Source organism: Mustelus asterias, chromosome 27 (genome assembly GCF_964213995.1).
Source record: "Mustelus asterias chromosome 27, sMusAst1.hap1.1, whole genome shotgun sequence".
NCBI classification, from domain to species: Eukaryota; Metazoa; Chordata; class Chondrichthyes; order Carcharhiniformes; family Triakidae; genus Mustelus; species Mustelus asterias.
This window is the reverse complement of record NC_135827.1, coordinates 20,276,714-20,286,495: the sequence shown is the minus strand read 5'-3', so window position 1 is coordinate 20,286,495 and position 9,782 is coordinate 20,276,714. Positions and strand designations below refer to the sequence as shown.

Sequence of the window (9,782 nt, the reverse complement as noted above, 5' to 3'; positions counted from 1 at the left end):
TCTCTATTTTTGCTGCCTTTTGTCTCCTATTATCCTGATAGTTGGACCTCATATGGGGATCAGTTCCACAGCTGCTAACAACCCACAGATTGCTCATCTGGGTTGCATTTTTCACACACAACATTGAAGCTTTCGAGGGCATCATTAAGAATTCTCTCACTCGTTATGCAAATATAAAATCTTCCAGCTTCAGAATAACTCAGGGATCTCAAGGCAACATTGACACCACTGAAATCAGCAAACTCTCCATCAATCATGGATAAATCCAGTGGTCTTTCTAATCAGATGGTTAGTTTAACTGCCTAACCCTTACTTTCCGATCTTTTAATTGTTTTAGCCTAAATAAAGCCTTCATTTCACACAATGCAATGCAATTGTGGAGCGGCACGCTGGCACAGTGGTTGGCACTGCTGCCTCACAGTGCCATGGGACCCGAGTTCAATTCTGGCCTCGGGTCACGGTCTGTGTGGAGTTTGCACATTCTCCCCGTGTCTGCGTGGGTTTCCTCCGGGTGCTCCGGTTTCCTCCCACAGTCCAAAGATGTGTGGATAAGGTTGATTGACCATGCTAAATTGACCCTAGTGTCAGGGGATTAGCGTGGTAAATATGTGGGGTTACGGGAATAGGGCCTGGGTGGGATTGTGGTTGGTGCAGACTCGATGGGCCAAATGGCCTCCTTCTGCATTGTAAGGATCAGATGATTCTATGAATGTTTACTGCCATACCGAATGGATAGGTCGTTGACCTGACTAGTGGAATCTTGTGGTGAAGTAAAATGATGGGGGCGAATCAAATCATAGAACATTGAACAGTACAGCACAGGAACAGGCCCTTCGGCCCACAATGTTCGTGGAATCATAGAATCCCTACAGTGCAGATGGAGGCCATTCGGCCCATCGAGCCTGCACCAACAACAATCCCACCCAAGCCCCATCCCCGTAATCCCACATATTTACCCTGCTAATCCCCCTGACACTAAGGGGCAATTTAGCATGGCCAATCCACCTAACCTACACACCTTTGGAGATAGAAGCTGTGCCGAACATGACGCAAAATTAAACTAATCCCTTCTGCCTGCCCATTAGTCTATATCCCTCTATTCCTTGCATATTCATGTGCTTATCTAAAAGCCCCTTAAACGCCCCTATCATATCTGCCTCCACCACCACCCCGGCAACGTGTTCAAGACAACTACCACACTGTGTGAAAAACCTGCCCCTCACATCTCCTTTGAACTTTTCCCCCTCTCACCTTAAGTGCATTCCCACTAATCAGCTCCCTAATTAGATGCAAGTAATCCGCTTGACCTATGAGGTAGTCCATCCAGCATTCAAAGGCCAGAGGCCTCTTCACTGGGACTGCCCAGGGTATTAATTTCATAGCTTTCTGACTGAGAGACAGGGATGATAGCACTTTGCCAAGTCACATTCTGCTATTATGAAGCTCAATGATATCAATCTGTTTTACATATTTCCCTTATTTATGTCTGATTTTGATATTAATTACATTTGAGGATTATTTTCATCAGCTCATCAGTATTTCTATGAGGTACACACACTCCATAACAATCCTGTTTTCATAGAATCCCTATAGTGCAGAAGGAGGCCATTCGGCCCATCGAGTCTGCACCAACCACAATCCCACCCAGGCCCTATTCCCGTGAGCCCACATATTTACCCTGCTAATCCCCTGAAACTAGGGTCAATTTAGCATGGCCAATCAACCTAACCCGGACATCTTTGGACTGTGGGAGGAAGAACAGTCCTTCCACAGGACTGTTCCTGTGGGAGGAAACCCATGCAGGCACGAGAAAACATGCAGACTTTGCACGGACAGTGAACCGAGGCTGGAATTGAACCCAGATCCCTGGCGCTGTGAGGCAGCAGTGCTAACCACTATGCCACCGGGGGTATTTGTATCTATTCAACAGCTGTGATAATTATTTAGGCTATTCTATTCATCACTGTCATGTATTCAGATCCTGTAGTTTCCAAGCCTGGGTTCCAATGGACCAGTTCCCCCTAAGATTATCTGATTATTGAAGTAGGAAACAACACGATTAAATGTTGGCCTTTTGGCTTTGTGTTAGTTCTTGAGCAACATGGGTGACAGTGGCAAAACAGCATTTATTGTTCATCCCTAATTGTCTTGGAGGTATCGTGAGCCTCCATGGAGCTGGCATCGTGCATAGGTCGGGCCAGATGAGGTTCGTAGGCTGCCTTCCCTGAAGGATGCAATAATCCAACTGCTTTCTTGCTCACTCAGTTCAGCTGCAGCCAACAAATCACAAGGGCTCCTATTTTTATCTCTCTACCACCTTGGTTTTTTAAAAAGCCTGGATGGTGTAGTAATGAGCTGAAAATCGCAAAAGAAATTCTCACCATTAAGACCCACTTTCTGGCTGCCCTCTGCAAATTTTGAACATGCCTCGATTTAGGGGGCCATTTCTCTCGACAGGACGTGTGGGGTTTCGTAGCCGCATGCACATTGGAGTCCAGTAAGACAATTACGAGCTTGATGTTAATTTTGTTGTTTCCATAGAACCATAGAAAATTACAGCTCAGAAACAGCCCTGAGGCCCTTCTTGTCTGTGCCGAACCATTTTTTGCCTAGTCCCACTGACCTGCACTTGGACCATATCCCTCCACACCCCTCTCATCCATGAACCCGTCCAAGTTTTTCTTAAATGTTAAAAGTGACCCCGCATTTACCACTTTATCCGGCAGCTCATTCCACACTCCCACCACCCTCTGCGTGAAGAAGCCCCCCCTAATATTCCCTTTAAACTTTTCTCCTTTCACCCTTAACCCATGCCCTCTGGTTTTTTTCTCCCCTAGCCTTAGTGGAAAAAGCCTGCTTGCATTCACTCTATCTATACCCATCAAAATCTTATACACCTCTATCAAATCTCCCCTCAATCTTCTACGCTCCAGGGAATAAAGTCCCAACCTATTCAATCTCTCTCTGTAACTCAGCTTCTCAAGTCCCGGCAACATCCTTGTGAACCTTCTCTGCACTCTTTCAACCTTATTTACATCCTTCCTGTAACTAGGTGACCACAACTGTACACAATACTCTAAATTCGGCCTCACCAATGCCTTATATAACCTTACCATAACACTCCAACTTTTATACTCGATACTCCGATTTATAAAGGCCAATGTACCAAAGGCACTCTTTACGACCCTATCCACCTGTGACGTCACTTTTAGGGAATTCTGTACCTGTATTCCCAGATCCCTCTGTTCAACTGCACTCTTCAGACTCCTACCATTTACCCTGTATGTTCTACTTTTGTTTGTCCTTCCAAAGTGCAATATCTCACATTTGTCTGCGTTAAATTCCATTTGCCATTTTTCAGCCCATTTTTCTAGTTTGTCCAAATCCCTCTGCAAGCTTTGAAAACCTTCCTCACTGTCCACTACACCTCCAATCTTTGTATCATCAGCAAATTTGCTGATCCAATTGACCACATTATCATCCAGATCATTGATATGGATGACAAACAACAATGGACCCAACACCGATCCCTGCGGCACACCACTAGTCACAGGCCTCCACTCAGAGAAGCAATCCTCCACAACCACTCTCTGGCTTCTTTCATTGAGCCAATGTCTAATCCAATTTACTACCTCCCCATGTATACCCAGCGACTGAACCTTCCTACAATCAAAGGCCTTGCTGAAATCCAGGTAGACAACATCCACTGCCTTCCCTTCATCCACTTTCCTGGTAACTTCCTCAAAAAACTCTAATAGATTGGTCAAACATGACCTACCATGCACAAAGCCACGTTGACTCTCCCTAATAAGTCCCTGTCTATCCAAATATTTGTAGATCCTATCCCTTATCACACCTTCCAATACCTTGCCCACCACCGACGTCAAACTTACTGGCCTATAATTTCCCGGATTTCTTTTAGAACCTTTTTTAAACAATGGAACAACATGAGCCACCCTCCAATCATCCAGCACCTCCCCCGTGAATACTGACATTTTAAATATGTCTGCCAGGGCCCCTGCAAGTTCAACACTAGCTTCCCTCAAGGTCCGTGGGAATACCCTGTCCGGTCCTGGGGATTTATCCACTCTGATTTGCCTCAAGACAGCAAGCACCTCCTCCCCTTTAATCTGTAAAGGTTCCATGATCTCCCTACCTATTTGCCCTATTTCCGTAGACTCCATGCCCATTTCCTCAGTAAATACGGATGCAAAAAAACCATTTAGTATCTCCCCCACCTCTTTTGGTTCCATACACAGTCTACCACTCTGGTCTTCAACAGGACCAACTTTATCCCTCACTATCCTTTTGCTCCTAACACACCTATAGAAGCTCTTTGGATTTTCCTTCACTCTGTCTGCCAAAGCAACCTCATGTCTTCTTTTAGCCCTCCTGATTTCCCTCTTAGGTAGCTTCTTGCACTTTTTATACTCCTCGAGCACCTGATCTGTTCCTTGCTGCTTGTACATTTCATACAACTCTCTCTTCCTCTTAATCAGTGTTACAATCTCCCTCGAGAACCAAGGTTCCTTATTCCTACTTACTTTGCCTTTAATCCTGACAGGAACATACAAACTCTGCACTCTCAAAATTTCTCCTTTGAAGGCCTCCCACTTTCCATTTACATCCTTATCAGAGAACAGCCTGTGCCAATCCACACTTCCCAGATCCCTTCTCATTTCATCAAATTTGGCCTTTTTCCAGTTCAGAACTTCAACCCGAGGACCAGATCTATCCTTATCCATGATCAGGTTGAAACTAATGGCATTATGATCACTGGATCCAAAGTGTTCCCTCACACTCACATCCATCACCTGCCCTAACTCATTTCCCAATAGATCCAATATCGCATCCTCTCTAGTTGGCACCTCTATATACTCACGTAGAAAATTTTCCTGAACACATTTTACAAACTCTACCCCGTCTAAACCTTTAACAGTATGCGAGTCCCAATCTATATGTGGAAAATTAAAATCCCCTATTATCACAACTTAGTGTTTCTTGCAGTTGTCAGCTATCTCTCTGCTGATTTGGTCCTCCAATTCTCGCTGACTATTGGGTGGTCTATAATACAACCCCATTAATGTGGTCATACCTTTCCTGTTTCTCAGCTCCACGCATAGGGCCAGTTTGCAGGGGGAAGCAATGGCTCACTAGACTATTAATCCAGAAACTCAGCTAATGTTCTGGGGACCTGGGTTCGAATCCCATTACAGCAGATGGTGGAATTTGGATTCAGTAAAAAATACTTGGAATTAAGAATTCGCTGATGACCATTGTCAATTGTCAGGAAAATCCATCTGGTTCACGAGGGGTTCCTTTGGGGAAGGAAATCTGCTGTCCTTACCTGATCTGGCCTACATGTGATTCCAGGGCCACAGCAATGCCCTCTGAAATAGCTTCGTGAACCACTCAGTTGTATCAATCACCACCACCTTTTCAAGGGCAACTAGGAATGGACAATAAATGCTGGCCAGCCAGCAACACCAATGTCCCACGAATGAATAATAAAAAAAACACCTTAATCCTTCCCACTATGCTTGAGGCAATAACCAGCAATGATTAAAGTGAAGCAGGTTGAGCAATTTTATTCTTTAACAGCTTTGAGCCCTCAACTGTACTTCCCACACCCTCTGCCTGGTCCCTTTATCAATGTTGTTCATTGCCTCTCTCTTATTCTTCTCAGCCCTCCGTGTTTTGTGCTAGATTTCACACCCCTTCAAAATGGCAAGCTGCTTCAGAGAGTTTGGAAATACGTGGAAGAAACTCACCAACTCAACGTAAGTAAGGCCAGAGCATGAAAGGGATTTAGTGCTCTCACCAATGATACTGGACAATGTCTGCCTCCCGTCCATTGCAGGCAGATAACCAAACGACGAGTCTAGTTCTATACAAAGCAAATAATTGACTTTATTAATAATTTTGGCATCTTGTCGACACAAAGCAATTCTCCTTCTAACCATTCCCAGGATTTCTATTAAACTGAAGTCAATAAATCTGCAGCAGCAGTGAGAGAAGCAGTATATGGCATGATGCCAGGGTGGGTGCAGCGGTACAGAGATAGGTGGTAGTGTAGAGATGCGAAACAGGACAGCCCCAGATTAAAAAGTGCGATAAAAACCGTTAGAATGAAGAAGTAATAAATAATTCACATTGTTAAACAATGTTTTTCAAATGTAAAAATTAAGCAGAGTCCAGAGGGTCATCTGGACTCGAAACGTCAGCTTCTTTTCTCTCCTTACAGATGCTGCCAGACCTGCTGAGATTTTCCAGCATTTTCTCTTTTGGTTTCAGACTCCAGCATCCACAATCATTTGCTTTTTTACACAGACATTCACTTTATTCTTTCCTCTACCCCAAAATCATCTCTCACCCCCACCCACTCCCTAACCTCAAATCCCAACCCTCACCCCCACGCAATTCCCAAATCCACCCTCAACCCCACCCCTCCCGATCCGGGATTCCAACCCTCATCCTCGGTCTCAACCCCATCCTAACCCTAAGCTGAACCCCCACCTCTCCCTCACCCCAAACAGAACCCTTATTCCACCCCTCCCTCTCCCCAAACGGAACCCTCACTCCCTCCCTGTCCCTATCACCAAACTGAACCCCCACTCTCACCCCTCCCAATCATCAAACTGAACCCTCACTCCCACCTCCTCCGCATCCCTGACTCTAGATTTGTATAAAGACCGTTAACTCCTTTTGGATAGAGACTGAATAACTTCCCCGGTGGTCTAGTGGTTAGGATTCAGCATTCTCACTGCTGCGCCCTGGGTTCGATTCCCAGTCAGGGAATTATGGTTTGCTAGGGCGGCACAGTGGCACAGTGGTTAGCACTGCTGCTTCACAGCGCCAGGGAGCTGGGTTCAATTCCCGGCTCGGGTCACTGTCTGTGCAGAGTCTGCACATTCTCCCCCTGTCTGCGTGGGTTTCCTCCGGGTGCTCCGGTTTCCTCTCACAGTCCGAAAGACGTGCTGGTTAGGTGCATTGGCCATGCAAAATTCTCCCTCAGTGTACCCGAACAGGCGCCAGAGTGTGGTGACTGGGGGATTTTCACAGTAACTTCATTGCAGTGTTAATGTCAGCCTATTTGTGACACTAATAAATAAACTTTATCTTTAAACCAGTGCCCTGCCTGCCTTCTCTTCTGGGTGCGTAGGATCCTACAGCACGATTTCAAAGAGTGGTGGGATTCTTCCCAGCTTCTTGGGCATTCACACACAAACACATCACTGGTCTTTATTGTGTGGCCTTGCTATGCACAAATTGACTTCCTGCTAATCTCAACACGCAACTGCGACTACATTCATGGGTTTGAGTGCATTGTGAGGTGTCCAGAGGTTAAGACAGCTGCCACATTAACGCATGTCTTTTTTTTTGTAGGCTGGAATGTGACAATGGCATAAAGGTAAAGAGCCAAAGTCACCATGACAGTTATTAGCAGTACTGTCCAGGCTTTCACATGGGGACATTGGGGGTGGGGGGGTCTTAATTGGTAGCCGCTTTGTTGAAGCTCATGTGTTTGATACATTGTCACTGAGGTTGAGGTAAGACCATAAGATATAGGAGCAGAATTAGGCCATTCAGCCCAGAGTCCGCTCTACCATTCAATCCATGCCTGATAGATTTCTCAACCCCATTCTCCTGCTTTTTTTCCTATAACCTTTGATCCCTTTACCAATCAAGAACCTATCTATCTCTGTCCTAAATACATTCAATGACCTGGCCTCCACAGCCTTCTGTGGCAATGAATTCCACAGATCCACCACCCTCTGGCTGAAGAAATTCCTCCTCATCTCAGTCCTAAATGGTCGTTTCTTTACACTGAGGCTGTGCCCTCAGATCCTAGTTTCTCCTATGAATGGAAACATCTTCCCCACATCCTCTCTCTCCAGGCCTTTCACTATTCTGTAAGTTTCAATGAGATTCCCCCTTCATCCTTCTAAACTCCAAGTACAGACCCAGAGTCCTCAGATGCTCCTCATACTTTTCAAGCTTTTCATTCCTGGGATAATTCTCGTGAACCTTCTCTGGACCCTCTCCAAGACCAGCACATCCTTTCTTAGATACGGGGCCCAAAATTGCTCACAATAATCCAAATGTGGTCTCACTAGAGCCTTATGAAGCCTCAGCAGTAAATCCCTGCTTTTGTATTCTGATCCTCTCAAAATGAATGCTAACATTGCATTGGCCTTCCTAACTATCAACTCAACCCGCAAGTTAACCTTAAGAGAATCCTGAACTAGGACTCCCAAGTCCCTTTGCGCTTTCAATTTCTGAATTCTCTCCCCATTTAGAAAATGGTCTATGCCTCAATTCTTCCGACCAAAGTGTATCATCTCACGCTTTCCCACTATGGATTCCAAGAAGTGCTCCGTGAAGACTCACTGTGGGTATGGTTATCCGTGCAGTGCCGACTTCTCCCAACTCCTCCTGCTCTTTTGTATTTTCCACTGTTCCTCCTTATCTTCCAGCACCGCAGGCAGACCTACCAGACCACTGACGATTGCATAAAATTGTTGCGAGCCATTAGCGAAGAGAATACGGTTCAGTGATATAGCTCCAATCTATCTATCCTTCAAGCATGGCTCCTCACTGGGAATGCAAGGTCAGTGAATTTACCCTCTGGAGATAGTTTTAATATAAGACTTTCAAGTTTGCATTGATTTATATTGTTTTTTCCATGCACTTTAATCCAGAAAATAGAACTACTTAACATTCCTGCTTGGAGCACAAGGACAGAAAGACAGTTCTAGGTGAGGACATGCAAGACTGCACTACAATCGACTTCGCTAAAGCATTTAAAACTAAAGAGCTTATACATTTACAAAGAGGATACACACTTAGAACAGTAGGCAGCATGGAAATTATTATTCAGTCACTTACTAGATCCTGCAGTAACCTCGTGAATTCATTTGAATATCGAGACACTGATACTTTGTGTCTCTCAATTGTCAACAATTTTTGAAACCTTTTTATATTGGCATGGTGCAGTTTGATTGTTCCTTTTTAATTCACAGTTCATGGCTATTTTCAGAACGTGGTGTCCCTTTGTTGATAAGCGGCATTTCTGCTTTGGATTGGAGACTCACTCTCCAGTCCAAAGTGTAGTCCTGTGGGGATTAAAGGGGCACAGCAATTGGAAAGGAATCTTTCTAAACAATATTTAGATCAAAGGCTCAGACCATCCTTGGCCCATTATTTTTCAGATTTTCCATTGCTCATCTAAGGCAATTCACTGGCATCAGTCAGTTGACATTTTTGTATAAGTAACCATGGAACTTTTCTTAATGCAGTCACATAGTACCTTTAATGTTTCTTCAACAAGAGAGGAGTGAATCTGTGGAATTCACTACTACAGAAAATACTTGAGACAAAACGTATAATTTCAAGAGGAAATTAGATATAGTGCTTGGGGCTAAAGGGATCAAGGGATATGGGGGGGGGGGACAGGGAGGGAGAAAGCATGGTGGCGCAGTGGTTAGCACTACTGCCTCACAATGCCAGGGACCCGAGTTCAATTCCGGCCTTGGGTGACTTTCTGTGTGGAGTTTGCACATTCTCCCCATGTCTGCGTGGGTTTCCTCCGGGTGCTTTGGTTTCTGCCCACAGCCCAAAGGTGTGTGGGTTAGGTTGACTGGTCAAGCTAAATTCCTCCTTAGTGTCAGAGGGATTAGCAGGATAAATACATGGGGTTACGGGGATAGGGCCTGGGTGGGATTGTTGTTGGTGCAGGCTCGATGGGCCAAATGGCCTCCTTCTGCTCCGTAGGTATTCTA

General features: G+C 45.1%; 1 non-coding gene across 1 annotated transcript; it reads left to right on the top strand.

Annotated features, from left to right (window-relative positions):
- The first annotated feature begins 6,726 nt into the window (after window positions 1-6,726).
- On the top strand, window positions 6,727-6,798 carry trnae-cuc (transfer RNA glutamic acid (anticodon CUC)). The gene has a single exon. It is a non-coding gene; the product is annotated as a tRNA-Glu (tRNA).
- Window positions 6,799-9,782: the final 2,984 nt, after the last annotated feature.